The sequence below is a fragment of the Equus przewalskii genome, chromosome 11 (assembly GCF_037783145.1).
Source record: "Equus przewalskii isolate Varuska chromosome 11, EquPr2, whole genome shotgun sequence".
NCBI classification, from domain to species: domain Eukaryota; kingdom Metazoa; phylum Chordata; class Mammalia; order Perissodactyla; family Equidae; genus Equus; species Equus przewalskii.
The window spans coordinates 3,321,720-3,336,893 of record NC_091841.1 but is presented as its reverse complement, the minus strand read 5'-3'; the positions used below and the strand labels follow the sequence as shown (position 1 = coordinate 3,336,893).

Here is a 15,174-nt window from a genome sequence, read left to right as displayed (position 1 = left end):
GCAACTGCAGTCATCTATTCTCTCTGTGTTAAGATGCAGGCCAGCCTGCAGAGGACTATGCTTAAAACAGCACAGACTGATGAATTGTCACTATATAAACTCAGCCCAGGATTAACCTGGTTGAGTGAAAGTGGATTTGAATATTTCTCTCCAGATGAGTTAGAAGCAAGCTCTCCATCCAACCACATGTATGTCACTAAGAAAAATGCCACTTTCTTTTGTGAAGTCAATAGCTAAAGTCAAGTGAGAAAATAGCCACTTTAGACAGCTTTGGTGTTTTGCAATATAGCCCTGCGCTCAGCCATTTCCAGTTTTGGCCCTCCTGAAGTCAGGATCCAGGACAAGAAATCCTATTGAACTTTGGGCCCATCTTACGCTGACCAATTTCAGTTGAATGACTGAGTACATCAGTAGTGTGTCTGCTTTCAATTTCATGACACTCTTGCTGCATCTCAGAATTCACTGATAACAAAAATATCAAATTCACCTTCTTCTTGCCCTTCCCAAGCCATCAAAGTACTTGGTGAGTTTCTATGGTGAATTGAATTTATCAGTAGGTAGCACTGAACTCTTATGGGACTGGGAGACCCCGATCTCCTGGGACTACTTTATCAATTCATACTGGATACTTCGGTTCAGGGCAGCAAGTCTGTGGAAGCCAGCAGGAAATCCAGAAGATGTAACCACTGTGCTCGACAACCCTCTCTGCTGAGTGCGTCTCCAGTGCTGCAGATTTGGTGCGGGGAGAGGATCCTAGATTCATAACGCATTTCCACATCATTGTTAGCTGAGGTCCGTGCAAAGCAACCAGATTGCATAAGGGGAAAAGGACCTGAAATCCAGTCTGTGTCCATTGCTTTGAAGGTACTGGTCTTTGGTTTTACTTCAGATTTTAATTTGAGCAATGAATAAAGAGATGATAGGGCTTCGACGGAGGTAAAAATTGAGGAGAGTAGGATTCTTTTGTTCTTTAAAAGATGAAGGCTAAAGAGAAAAGACACTGGAATCTTCAAAAATCTTGGAAGTCTCAGATAGAGTGAGGATCTAAAGCATAGGGAGGGACACAGAGTTTTTATATTGTTTTTTGTTAATGTGGCAAAATCTGTTTTATTTATAAATGTTAAATCTAAGTTAAGAATAGTGGTAATGCTCTACAGAACTAAAAGAGGCATTTACCTTATAATAATTCACTTTTTCTTCTTTCCTTTCTCAAATAGATTTAATTCCTTACGAAAACCAGTGTGTCATTTTATTTTTATCTTATGCTCTATTGAACATATTTTTAGTAATAATTCACTATTTAAAATGTATATTTCCGAATGGAAAACAATTCACTGGGTTTGAAAGAAAACCAACTTATTTATAGTGGAAGAAATCTCCCTTTTAATTATGGCAGAAGTTTCCCTATGCAAACCTAAGTGCCCATCAACAGATGAATGGATAAAGAAGATGTGGTATATACATACAATGGAATACTACTCAGCTGCAAAAGAGAACAAAATCATTCCATTTGCAATAACATGGATGGACCTTGAGGGAATTATGTTAAGTGAAATAAGCCAGATAGAGAAGGATAATCTCTGTATGACTCCACTCATATGAGGAATTTAAAAATGTGGGCAAAGAGAACAGATTAGTGGCTACCAGGGGAAAGGTGGGGTGGGGGGTGGGCACAAAGGGTGAAGTGGTGCACCTACAACACGAATGACAAACATTAATGTACAACTGAAACTTCACAAGATTGTAACCTATCATTAACTCAATAAAAAACAAAAGTTTCCCTTTGCAAACATGTTAAACACTTTCCAAAAAGTCCTTGAATCTTTCTTTAATCTAGAACTGTTTTAGGTTTACAGAATTATAGCGAATATAGTGAGAGATTTCTCATATACCCATACCCAGTTTCCCATGTTATTAACATCCTATATCAGTATGGTACATTTATCATAACTAATGAACAAATACTGATAACATCAACTTAAAGTACATATTTTATTCAAATTTCTTCAATTTTTTCCCCTTAATCTCTTTTCTCTGTTCCAGAACCCCATGTATGAAACTACATTACCTTTAATTGTCATGTCCTTGGGTTTCTCTTTGCTATGAGAATTGCTCAGACTTTCCTTGTTTTTGATGACCTTGACAGTTTTGAGGTGTACTAGTCAGGTATTTTATAGAGTGTCTCTCAATGGAGATTCTTCTAAGGTTTTTCTCGTGATCAGAGTGGATTAATACGTTTTGGGAGGAAGTCCATTCACATCACGTCTTATTAAGGGTACATGCTATCCATATGATATTATCTTCTATTACCTGGCTTGAGGTACTGTTTGTCAGGGTCCTCCTTCTTTCCTCCTTTGCACCCTGTACTCTTTGGAAGAAGGGCACTATGCACAGCCCACACACTTCAGGAGGATGCAATTAATGCTCCATTTCCTTAATGGCAGAATACCTATATAAATTATTCGGAATTCTTCTATACAGCTAATTTGTCTATTCTCTCCCCAATTTATTTATTTATTCAACCACTTATTTATAACAGTGTGGACTTTTGGATATTTATTTTATACTTTGAGTTATAATCTGATCCTAGTATGTTTACTTTGTGAATCAAATTGTTCCAGCTTTGGCCATTGGGCGCTCTTTCATCGGCTCCTGTGTCTCATTGACATAATCCATCATGTGGGATTGTTTTTGTCTGTTTCTTTCTTTGAGCACTTCTTTACTTTCTAGCACTACAAGATGGTCCAGGTTGATCCTGTATATTTCCTACTCCAGTCCTAGAATCAGCCATTTCTCCAAGGAGATCTGGTTCTTTTTATTGGAGGAAGGGTCCCCAAAGAAGAATACATGAAAACACAGCTCAAGTCGGTGGAGATTGATATGTAATAAAAATATTTTATAGTTTAAAAATACTTGAGAATTTTCAGGTAGATATGAATTCCTTTGATCCTCACAGCCACCCTAAGAGGCAAACAGGGTGGATGGTATTACCTTACCTTGCTAATGAAGACACTGAGGCCTTGAGACTTCCTGCAATAACCCACAGCCACAGAGTTAGTAAGTGGCAGGCAAATCCATAATCTAGGTTTCTAGCTCATAATACAGTGCTAAGGGGTCATTCCAGGATATACAGGTGAAAAAATATAGGTTCTTAAGGGAGGTGGCCAAACTTCTATTTGGTAAACTGCCAACAAGTTTTTAAGGAACCTGGAAATATTCAGAGAAAATTCCTAACCTCTGATGTCATAGGAAACAGATAAGATTTTCCTTGACATACTCCCTGGTCAACAACAAAATATTGGACTGTCTGTAACCCAGAGCTGAGTTATTGTGTCATTTCAATGGATAGTTTCAGTAGAAGACCTCACTTCTAACAAAGCAATGGAACCCTTTCACACTATAGTGTGAACTAAACATCCAAGTTCTCACCCTCCAACAGCTGAAGAAATTCAGCTTCTATGTAAAAACTTAAAAATCAGTCCATTTTTAGCATGTACTGTTTTTGTTAATTCTAAAACTATCCACATGAAGAAATAGGCAGGAGAATTGACATGGAAGTGAATTTGAAACTTTGATTATATTGATGTTATTAGCCATGTTGAAATTTGTAAAATTGGGCCGGCCCGGTGGCACAGCGGTTAAGTTCGCACGTTCCGCTTCTCGGTGGCCCAGGGTTCGCTGGCTCAGATCCCGGGTGCAGACATGGCACCACTTGCCATGCCATGCTGTGGTAGGCGTACCACATATAAAGTAGAGGAAGATGGGCACAGATGTTAGCTCAGGGCCAGGCTTCCTCAGCAAAAAGAGGAGGACTGGCAGTAGTGAGCTGAGGGCTAATCTTCCTCAAAAAAAAAAGAAGAAATTTGTAAAATCAACTGCCCTGAATCCTGGAAAATGAAGTAGTTTATTTCTATAAAATATCAGTAAAGCCAAGAGCTTATGGAAGGAGAAACACCAAAAGTGTAAGCTCTTCTATGTCTTAGTGAATTCTGTGACATGAAAAAAGTACTAGCAGAAGTGAAGAAAGATGTGAAAACTACCCAAACAAGTCCTGAGGCTCAAAGGGCAATGTCCAACGCTTATTTATTAAACTTCCCCTTTCATATAAAACCCATACAATATCACATAGCCACTCCCTCCTTGATGTTCCTGTTTGTATACCAGCCCCATCCTCAGACTATGAATTCACAGAAAAGTACCATAGTGAACACTCCAAAAACGCCTAGAGGATGAATGACTTCCCATCCCTACCCTGCCGTGGGATCAGAGACTTTCCTAATTAGCCCAAACCAAATTAATGACCTCTCTCTTCAACAATGGCGGTAGTTATGTTGGACATACTCATTTGATATTCATTATGTAGTGCTTTATATTTTTACTCTATCATGCATATGTACTTTATTTCCCCATTGGATTGTAAATCCTTTGAGGGCTAAAATGAGAACCTACAGCTTCCTTACCTATAAAATGAGAAGGATCATATCTATTCTGCATGGCTACCATAAGATAATGCATGTGAAAATACATAGCACAGTAATTAACATGGAGAAAATGGTTATTGGCTTTCATTTACTCTCCATTTTTACTATTCTGTATTCCCCACGGTTCCTATTACAGTGCCTTGCACATAGTAGGTGCTCAAGAAACACCTGCTGATGCACTGTGAGTGCTGCAAGTTCCAGGAAAAGCTAACGTAGGCCAAAAATTAAAGGGCAAGGTTGAAGAATCAGTGGCTAACTTGAGGAAATGAGTTCTATTCTTGACATTGGCTCTGGCAAACGCATTGACTATCACACTATTACCATTGCTCAAAAAATTTTAAGACAAATTGTTAATGCAGAATAGTAATATGGTGCCTTAAACGTCACCAGAAAGATAGCATTTTCAATAACAGATGTTACGAGGAGAAAGCTGGAATTCTGTCCAAATAGAAACGGAAATGCTGCTCCTTCTCAAGGTTAGGGTGGTTGGGGTCATTAAGTAGAGTTTGGATTTTATTTGACAAGCAAGGATGGTAAGAGATAGTCTCAAGACCATCCACTGATCAACGAGCTGCCAAGTGCTGACATTATATTCTACAGCGGGTAACGTAGCTGGAGCTGGCTGTCTTCACTTTCTCTCATGTTGTCTCCCTCAATGGGGAAAACCTTCTTGCTCAGTGGTGTTTGACAGGCGGTCCTACCACTGGAGAAGGTAGTGGGCCTGGATGGGAAATTAGGGTTTCATAACAATAACGAAGGAATGACAATCAAATTTACTCCATCAATATATTGCAATTTTGTATCTTCCCTAAAACTGCTATACATGAGTAAATATACAACTTTGTATTCCTCTCAACCTACTATAAGTGAATAATATGAGAAAGGAATTCTCATAACATATAAATGACAATCCCAGAAAAATCATGCTATTTGTTTCTAAAAGAATCCTTCCTCTTTGAAAAAGTGATTGTTGAGGCTTCAGATAAGAAAGGTTGAGGGCCACTGTTCTAGACAACACCCAGAGAGGAGAAATAATGAAGTGAAGGGTGGTATGAGGGGAGAAAATTTAAAATGAAAGCAAACGCACAAAATCTGTGAGATGTATTTAAATCGCAGAACCAAACTGGCTCTCCAGAGGGAGCTGCTTCTCATCTTCGGAGCTGACACAGGCCTTTTGAAACCTCCGTGGCTTTGACCTTTCATTATTACCAAACACAGTCACCTGCCGTCACCCCTCACCCAAGCCTCTCGGCGGAGGTGCCAGAGACGATGCCCTCGGCCACTCTGCAATAGAGTGAGGCCTTTGCTGCTCTCGCTTCGAAACCAGCCAGATTGTGAGATGTGAGTCTTGCAAGAAAAGGTTTTCCTCTGGGCGCCAGCATTTTCCGTGAGAGATGTAATACATCAAAGCGGAGAGGAGATGCAATCATGCAAGGAACGATTTCAAAAACTTTAATGAACCGTTTAAAATAAACTCATCTGAAGGTAATTTAACAACACCACTTTTACAATTAAAAATACTATTTCAGCATGCAAATGCAGAACATTAGTCCCATGTCGGGATGGAAAATGAACTGAAACTGAGGGGCTTTTGAAACATGAATGTCATCTCAGTAATTTCTCATCACTCCACGGTACTCTTAGACAGCCTAATGAAAGAATGAATTGATTTAAACAACATTTTGTTGGAGCAATGGGGTTTGAGGAATTAAATTAACTCGATGCTGAGTTGTAAGCCAGGCTTGGAATTGGCATTATATTGTTATTAAAATTAATTTCAATCCTCTCCTAAGTTTTATTTGGGTATTTTTTTCTATTTATTCCTGAAATACCAACCAAGGGTTTCAGCAATTAGCAGGATACTTCATCAGTTCTCTTCGATGTCTTAGCATTTGCTTGAAGATGTGTATGTTAAGGCAAAATTATGTTCTCTGGGAAAACAAATTGGATTCCCACTGCTGCCCCCAGGAATTACAGCAGGAGCTGAGTCTTCCTTTGAAGGGTAAAAGGAATAACAAGCTGGCACGTGGACTAAGCCAACACTGCAATTCTCAGTCTTTTCCTTTGGTATGAAACAGCTGACAAAAGACATTCCCATAACACATCTGTGGCTGCACCAGGTTACAGATCTCAGCATTGGTAAGACAAGCTGCAGGTTATGGCAGTTCTCAATGTACCGGCTGCAACATATGAGAAGTTCCTCTCCCACAAAAGAAAGTATATCAGAATGGTAGTAAGTGAAAGTGACATTATTATAGAGATAACCTTACATAAACTCAGATTTTTTTAAAGTAAGTCATTAATTTGGTAACTTAGCTGTTACAAAAAAAATAGGTTAAAAAATACTAAGTATTAACGTGTCAGGTAATATCTTATTGACATGCACATTTTTCTGCTGCAAAGTATGGCTCTTTTTATAAATTTAACTCTAGGTTTTTAACACTAGCTGCAGGAGAGAACACTAAAATCAGATGCTCTTTTAATAAAAACAATATTAAAATTGGTAATAATTTTTCCCATGACTGAGCAGTGTTGAGTAGCATGTTCCAGGCATAGAGTTTGCATTTTCTCTATTAATTCTCACACAAACTTTCCAAGATAATATCCCCCATTTTAAGGAGAAACAAACTAGGATTCAGACTTGCCCAAGATTCTACAGCTGGCAAGTGATAGAACTAGGATGTAGTCAAATGTCTGTGCACCATGACTTGATAGTCAAACGTCACAAATGTCTATGTCCATGATCCTGTGAAAGAAAAAACTTGAGCCAGAAATATAGTGCTTTCATTTTTTTCTCTCGTGCAAGACCTCATGATCCGAACAAGCACGTTCTTTTTCCAAGAGCTCTCCTGCGAGGCCACACACATATTCCCACCAGGATGCGTTTGCTCAACACTTGCCTCTAGAGGAAAGATCTTCAAATTCAATTTACGAGTCACGTGAGAAAATGTTCCATTTCCTGCCAATCTTTCAATGATTATACAAATGTAATTTACAAATGCTATCTCCATCTTGCTCACCCACCAAATCTCTGTAGAAATTTTTCAGCAAGGACTTACAACATGTTTTTAGCAAAGACAGTATCTTTAAAACATGCACATAACATCTGAGGAGACTATTTTGAAGGGCACAACAGATGTTCAAAATTTTAAATTCTAATATATCCTTTTTTTATAGTCTTTGCTTTTAGAGCAGTTTCAGGTTTACAAAATCTCGAGCAGAAGGTACAGAAAATTCCCATAAACCATCTTTCCTCAACGGTTTCCCTGTAATTAACATCTGCATTAGTGTTACACATTTGTTACAGCTGATGAACCAATATTGATACATTATTATCGTTAAATAAAGTGCATAGTTTACATTAGGGTTCATTCTTAACATCGTACAGTTCTGTGAGTTTTGACAAATGTATAATGTCTTCATTAGAGTATGATACAGAATAATTTCACTGCCCTAAAAATCCCATGTGCCCCAATTATTCATCCCTCCCTCCCCGCCCTCAAGCCCCTGGCAACTACGGATCACAAATGTCACAAACGTCTGTGTCCACGATCCTGTGAAAGAAAAAATTCCTGTGATTTGACTGTCTGCATAGTTTTGCGTTTGCCAGAGCGCCATATAATTGGAATCATACGGCATGAAGCCTTTTCAGACTGGCTTCTTTCACTTGGCAATCTTCATTTAAGCTTACTCCATGTCTTTTCATGGCTTTGGTATATCTATTTTTAATTTAGCAACATGCTACAAGAAAACGTACAAAGATATCTATCTTCCATTTTGCATCTACGTTTCAAAAAAAGGCATATGGGGAAAGATTGGAAGAGGGTTGGCTAAAACACATTAAGATGGTGGGATTCTGGCGTGCGGTTGCTTAGGTCTATTTCCAGGTTCAGGTTTTCGAAATTTTATAAAGAGATATCTCTTAAAGTATCATTCAGGAAAGCAAAGAAGAATATCATATCTCTTTATTGTTCTTTTCCACTGATTTGACACTCTAGTTAAATGCTTTTCTCTCCCACTTCATGTTTGGTTTTTTTGAGCTGAGAGTTAAAACTCTGCATCCTTTGACTGGGAGAGAAGGAAAGGAAAGAAGGGGAAGAGAATTAAAAAGGCAAAGGAAAGAAACACATTTTGGACGAGTCGATGATATTCCAGATAAGTCCGTGAGTATTCACAGCCCCCTTGTGGCTTTACAAACACTCTAGCCGAAGAAGGCAAACTTCATGGCATGAATTAAATGCAACTTAGTCCTGCTGTGCAGCGTCTCCTGCTCCATGGAAATCATACTTCTCAGCCAAAACCAGGGAAAGCGTATTCTCGTTACAGCCGCGGTGCACTGAGCCCTTCTCCACATCAGACGCCATGCAAAGCACTTTGTGTACATTATGCAGTCTTCACAGCGGGACTATGAGACAGACATTCACAAATGAGGAAACTCGGGCTTAGAGAGGTTGAACGGGAAAGCTGAATTCAAACCCAGATCTGACTCAAAAGCCTGTTCATATCTACTAAATATTGTCACAGGTTACCATATATAAAACCCATACACATTCTTGTCCCCAGGTTTATTTTCTCCTCCATAGCCAAGAGTTATCATGGAGGGAGCAGGGAGAATGTCTGAGCCAAAGACCAGCATTTAGACCCTGCACAGAGATTTCCCACGCTAATGGGAGAAAGAAGTAAGTAATGCATTTTAAAAGGCATTGAGTGGATACCCTTCAGATCCAAGGTCTCCTACCCGGGGCAGCGTGAAGTGGTCTAAGGACAGTTAAGCCCAGATTTAAATCCCACCTCCACTTCTCCATTTCCATGTGACTGCTCTTATCTGCAGTTGTGGCATCTACAAATTGGGGATCAAGTGAAGGGATTACTGAATCAAGATCCCCTCAACTATTCCTTTAAGGTAAAACTGTGATGAGGCTCTTTATTGGGCAGAGATGGAAATGTGAGGCTCAAAATATCTGTGAGTGGCATTCCTGCCTCTGTTCCTGACTCCACCACTAGGTGGAGTGACCTTGGGCAAGTTTCTTAACCTCTGTCTCTACTGCCTCATGTACAAAATGTGGATAATAATGGTGTCTGGCCCTGGAGGTTGTTATGAGGCTTAAAACGGGTAACTATGTAGTAAGAGTAATAAGTTATTAATCTTCAGGTTGGTTTTAATGAGGCTGTTTCTCCAAGGATTCAGGGAAGGGCGGTTTAATAATCAACATAAGAGATAGTAACTCAGAGGCTGTTTCTATGATGTTAGTGAAGGTCATTCTATTAAAATGCTGCCATAGCTGCAAGGACAGGAGAGTTTCAGGCAATGATCAGGTATTCTAGAGTGAAGGTCAAGGTCAAGGTCGTAGTGAGGAGGAGGGTATGTGACCCACTGTGCATTTATAGTGCATATCCAAAGCTGCATCATTTAGGAGTGGTACTTACTGGAAAGGACACTGGCTTCGGCATAAGATAACACTCAGACCAAATCCTGGTTTCACCAGTAACCTGTGAATTTTTTGAGAAACTTATTGAACTTGTTCTGAGTCTCTGATTCCTCATCTACAGAATAGATATAATAAGACACCCCTGGTGGAGTTGTTTTGAAGATCAAATTAAGAGAACTAACACATGTCAATCACCTAGAAAACGACCAGATGGCCTTAAATGGGCATTTATTAGCTTTTCTGCTTCTTTGAGGGGGCTAGCTCTGCCAAGAGGTGACGATAAAAGACATACAAAGATCTACAAATCATCCCCGCCAGGAAAATTAAATCGCCACACTCTATTCTCTGCTCAGTTCCTCCTTAACAAGCTGGAACATTGCGAGTAACCTCGAGTCATGCATTTAAGAAAGACGCAGCAAGGAACTGGCTAGCCATTTACTTTGATCCAGTGTGGTCTTTCCTGTGCCATCATAACAATCAGTCTTCTCAGCCTTTCTTTTCTGATTGGGATACAGTTCTTCTGAACAAATTTCCCTTATTCTACTTTTCCCGCACATCTGTAGGTCAGTGGCACCCAGAGAACAGGGAAGCACTGAATTTGCTTTTCATATATGGAACCAACACTGGATTGACCCTCCTTTCTGCATCAGGGGAAAACTTCCCCTTGGCTCAGGAAACTCAACTCAGCTCCTAACAAGCTAACATTTTAATTGGACCCAGTTTTTTGACAATTTGAAACTGAAGGTGAAAGCAATCCCAGTGTCTGTGAGAATCACCTGTGGCAGCCTCTCTGCTGAAGCCCAGGCGGGTGACACTGATCCTTTCACAGGTTTCTCAGCACCTTCTTTCAGCACTGAGTCCTGAATTCATCTCCTTAATATTGTATCAAAATCCCTCGATCCAAGACCAGTTTTCCCACAATGCCAAGAACTGCTGCTTGCTGTCGTGTATCATCTTCCTCCCTCAGACTGATACCTTAGAGGGAAAGTCTTCTAACAGACTAACTTGAATTTCTCTCAAACTCCATAAAAGTTAGCTATTCAACCTCACACATCCATTAGGATGGCTACTATCAAAAAGACAAAATGACAAGTGCTAGTGAGGATTCGGAGAAATCCAAACTCTTGTGCATTGGTGGGAATGTAAAATGGTGCAGCCACTACAGTAAATAGTACGGAGATTCTCTAAAAAGTTAAAATTAGAACTACCATATGATCCAGCAATTTCACTTCTGCATATATACCCAAAAGAATTTAAAGTAGGGTCTCAAAAAGATACGTGTGCACTCATGTTCACAGCAGCATTATTGACAATCGCCAAAAGATGGAAGCAATCCAAGTGTTCATCAATGGATGAATGGATGAACAAAATATCATACACATATGCAACGGAATATCATTCAGTCCTAAAAGGAAGGGAAATTCTGACACATGCCACAACATAGATGAACCTTTAGGAATTTGTGATAAGTTAAATAAGCCAGTCACAAAAGGACAAAGACTGTATGGTTCCACTTATATGAGGTACCTAGAGTCGTCAAATTCACAGAGTCAGAAAGTAGAATGGTGGTTTCCAGGAACCGGGGAAGGGGGGAATAGGAGGTTGTTGTTTAATGGTTGCAGATTTTCAGTTTCAATGAAGAGTTCTGGAGATTATCTATACAATAATGTTAATGTACTTAAGGCTACTAAGCTGTACAGTTAAAATGGTTGAAATGGTAAATCTTATGTGTATTTTGCCCTGATTAAAAAGTTTTTAAAAGTAAGCTATTCAACTTGCCAGCTGATCGCTTTTCCCCTGTGCTAATCATAGATATTGCTGTCCCACCCAATGCCCCTTGTCCACAGCTCGCCCTGTGGGCATTCCCACCAGGCTAGGCAGCTGGAACCACAGTGAGTTTGACCCACGGGTCCCTGCAAGAAAAATAAATTGCCACGGAAGATAGAATAAAAATTGTGAAAGAATTCATGCCATTTGTGAGGTTAAAGTATATTTAAAAATGAGAACAGCATCAGAAACTCAAAGAAAAAAAAAAAGAAACATGAACTAGTGCTCACAAAAGGAATTAAGGGAGAATGAAGAAGGGCTTTGCAGACACACTGAGAAAGAGAGAGGCTCAAGAGAAAATGAGCTTCCTAATGAAGGAGGAGGCATGCTCAATTAATTATGCCTTTGAAATATCGACCCCATTCCTTAAAGCTATCGCAGCCCTGAAAAGAAAGAAGAGACATTTGTACAAGTGAGAAGTAATGGAGCCTGCGAGGAATTAGCCGTCCATCAAGACCAATAAAGGGGGTGTTTAGAGAAGCGGAACAAATGCACATCAACAGGTCCCAGTGCCTTACTTACTGGCAATTTATTGCATCAGCACTTGGAATTTCTCTTCTAAAAAGAAATAGAAACACCTTCTGAAAGATCAGGGGAATAGAAATGTAGACTATACAACTCAAAGTAGAAAGGCCCTTGAAACTGCAGACTTCTAAGTATGACGGCTCTTGTAACAGAGACAAAATATATACATATCAGGACCCTTATTAAAATGAACAGTACACTGACCCTCAGGGTTTTCTTTTTAATTCAATTGATAAAATAAGAGCATTCATCGTTGAAACTCTTATTAAATCCCCTCTTTATTACTTATTAACTGAACAACCTGGGTAATTCACTTTCTGAGTTTAATTTTTTGTGTTCAATTTTCTCCTCTTTATTTTTACTTAAAGAGTTTTTCTGAAGATTGAATATATATAAAGTATGGAAGGTGTTGAACAGAGTCCCTGGTGTACTGGAAACCTTAATCACGTTGGTCACTTTTATTATTATTCCATTTGAATTGACAGATTGTCCCCATCTCCTCCTTGAGTCCCCACTTCCTGTTGCTGCGTTTGCTCTTTGAATCTGTTTCTCTGAAAAGTCACCCTACTCACCTGGCACCATGGCTGAGCGTGGGCATATGTTGAGTTGACATCTGAAGGCACTGGTTCAAATCACGGTTTCTTCACCTGCTAACTGTGTGACTTGAGCAAGTCATTTGACTTCTCCGTGTCTGTGTTTCCTCAACTACAAAATGGGAAAAGTGAGAACTATCTTTCAGGGCTATTCTGAGGACTAAATGAGATTATGCGTATAAAGGATTTAGCATAGTGCCTGATCAACTGCAAACACTTATGAAAGGGTAGTTATTGTTGTTCTAATAACAATATTGTCTCTTGATTTTAGAAAAGGGAAGCTCTTCTTTTGTGAAATGAGGCTGGCCTACTACTCAAAGTAAGGGAGTAATTTGAGGGGCCAGCCCGGTGGCACAGTGGTTAAGTTCACACGTTCTGCTTCTCAGCGGCCTGGGGTTCGATGGTTCAGATCCCAGGTGCAGACTTGGCACCACTCATCAAGCCATGCTGTGGTAGGCATTCCACATATAAAGTGTAGGGGATGGGCACGGATGTTAGCTCAGGGCCAGTCTTCCTCATCAAAAAAGAGGAGGACTGGCAATAGTTAGCTCAGGGCTAATCTTCCTCCAAAAAAAAAACGGGAGTAATTTGAAAGAGCAAAACTATATCCTCTGGTCTAATGTCTTTGTTGAAATCTCACCTAGTAATTTATGCCTTCTTTTTGAAACTACAAGTAGAAATAAAAATTGCTTTTAAAAATAGAAAATGTGGGGTGGTGAATCATTCACAACTTAGAATAATATAGTTTAAATTCAAATGTTTTGCTCTTAACAGCTATTAAAATCAGTACAGAGAAAAGGGGGACTTTAAGAAAAGGGAGAGGAAAAAGTCATCATGAAAGATGAGGTGGCTGCTTTGGAAAACAGGCCCAGGTCTGAGATTGTGGTGGAGGATTCCAGAGAGCACAAAGCAGCAAGGGGTCAGAATATGAAAGAAAAGAAACACAGAGGGGAAAAAACAGGGGTACCCCTCACTTATCCATCCATCCATCCAATTATTCAACGAGGTATCTTTTAGCATCTGCTACAAGCAACGTCTAAGTGCCTAGCAAAAGACATAATGAGACACCACTCCTATGCTCAAGGAGTATAGCATAGTGGGATAAATAAGCTTATAATCAGCACAGTGCAGTCCATAAGTGCTGTAATCTCAGGACATATTCATTGTTTTGAGAACACAGAATGACTGGGCGATGATGAGGGGAAAGGTGGAAGGATAGGAATAAAGTCACTAAATGGGTCCTGGAGAAAGTGTCATATGAGCTATCTCCATCAGTTCTCAATAGAGGATCAACTGGAAGGGGCATTTGTCAGGCAGAGGGAATGAGGCATGAAAAAGCATGAACTACTGGAGACCTGCAGGTAATTCTGTATGAATCCGGCATAGGCCAATTAAGAGAGAGAGGGAAAGGAGAAGGAAGCATGCCAAATAAATAGACAGGTACCAAATTGGACTCACGAATGGTTTTTGAGCAAACAAGTGATACAATCGTATTTGCCTTTTAGAAAGAAGATTCTAAATATATTGGATATTACTGGTTAGAAGGGGGTCAAGACTGAAGTAAGAGAGATCAGTATGGAGGCTGTTAAAGTGTATCACGAGATGACAACAATCTGAACCAAGGCAGTGGTAGCGGTAAGGGAGGATCAATCAATGTATTTCAGGAAATAGACTTGATAGGATTTTCTGAACACTTGTTTGCAGGAGTGTAGAATGACACTGAGGGTTCTGGTTTGGGTGATCGACTGAATGACTGTAACGTTAAAGTCAGGAAGACTGAAGGAAGAACATAGTCACAGGGTAAGTCTCACAAATGTGCAAAGAGCCAGCTTCCTAGAGGAAAACAATTGGCCTTAATTCATTTGAGAGAACGCTGGCAATAAAAGGACCATAATAATTGCAAAGGATTATTTTTATTATTTTCACTTGACATAGTAATAATCTGAAAGTCCACATCCTTCAACATTCCAGCTGCTTCCTGTCACTGAAGATGGACAGTGGAGCACAGAAACAGCATCAGTACACAAACAAGAGGGCTATAAACTTTAACGAGCTTTAAAAATTAGCTGAATAAGTGTTAACTCCTCTGAGCAGCTGGAACATTCCCTCCTGGGGTTTGCTAAGCATTAATAATGTATTTCTGCCCAGTAAACCCAAGGAAGTTGAGCTGGGAGAAGACCCTGTCTCAGATTATCCCGGTGAATATTTCGCCCAATAAGGCTGGCCAGAATCTAAAGAGACAAGTCAGGAGGTACTAATGTGCTACCCCAGACCAAGAAATCCTGTATAGTGGGCAACAGAGAACCAAGGATACCATGA

General features: G+C 39.7%; 1 long non-coding RNA gene across 2 annotated transcripts in view; it reads right to left on the bottom strand.

The window, feature by feature from the left end:
- Window positions 1-8,429: 8,429 nt before the first annotated feature.
- The window catches only part of LOC139074453 (uncharacterized), a 42,333-nt gene continuing 35,588 nt past the window's right edge, over window positions 8,430-15,174 (bottom strand). For both annotated transcript variants that reach the window (XR_011524073.1, XR_011524074.1), the window contains 2 exons: window positions 9,909-9,971; window positions 8,430-8,886 (listed from right to left, as the gene is read on the bottom strand). This is a non-coding gene — a long non-coding RNA (uncharacterized lncRNA). The remainder of the gene's footprint in view (window positions 8,887-9,908; window positions 9,972-15,174) is intronic.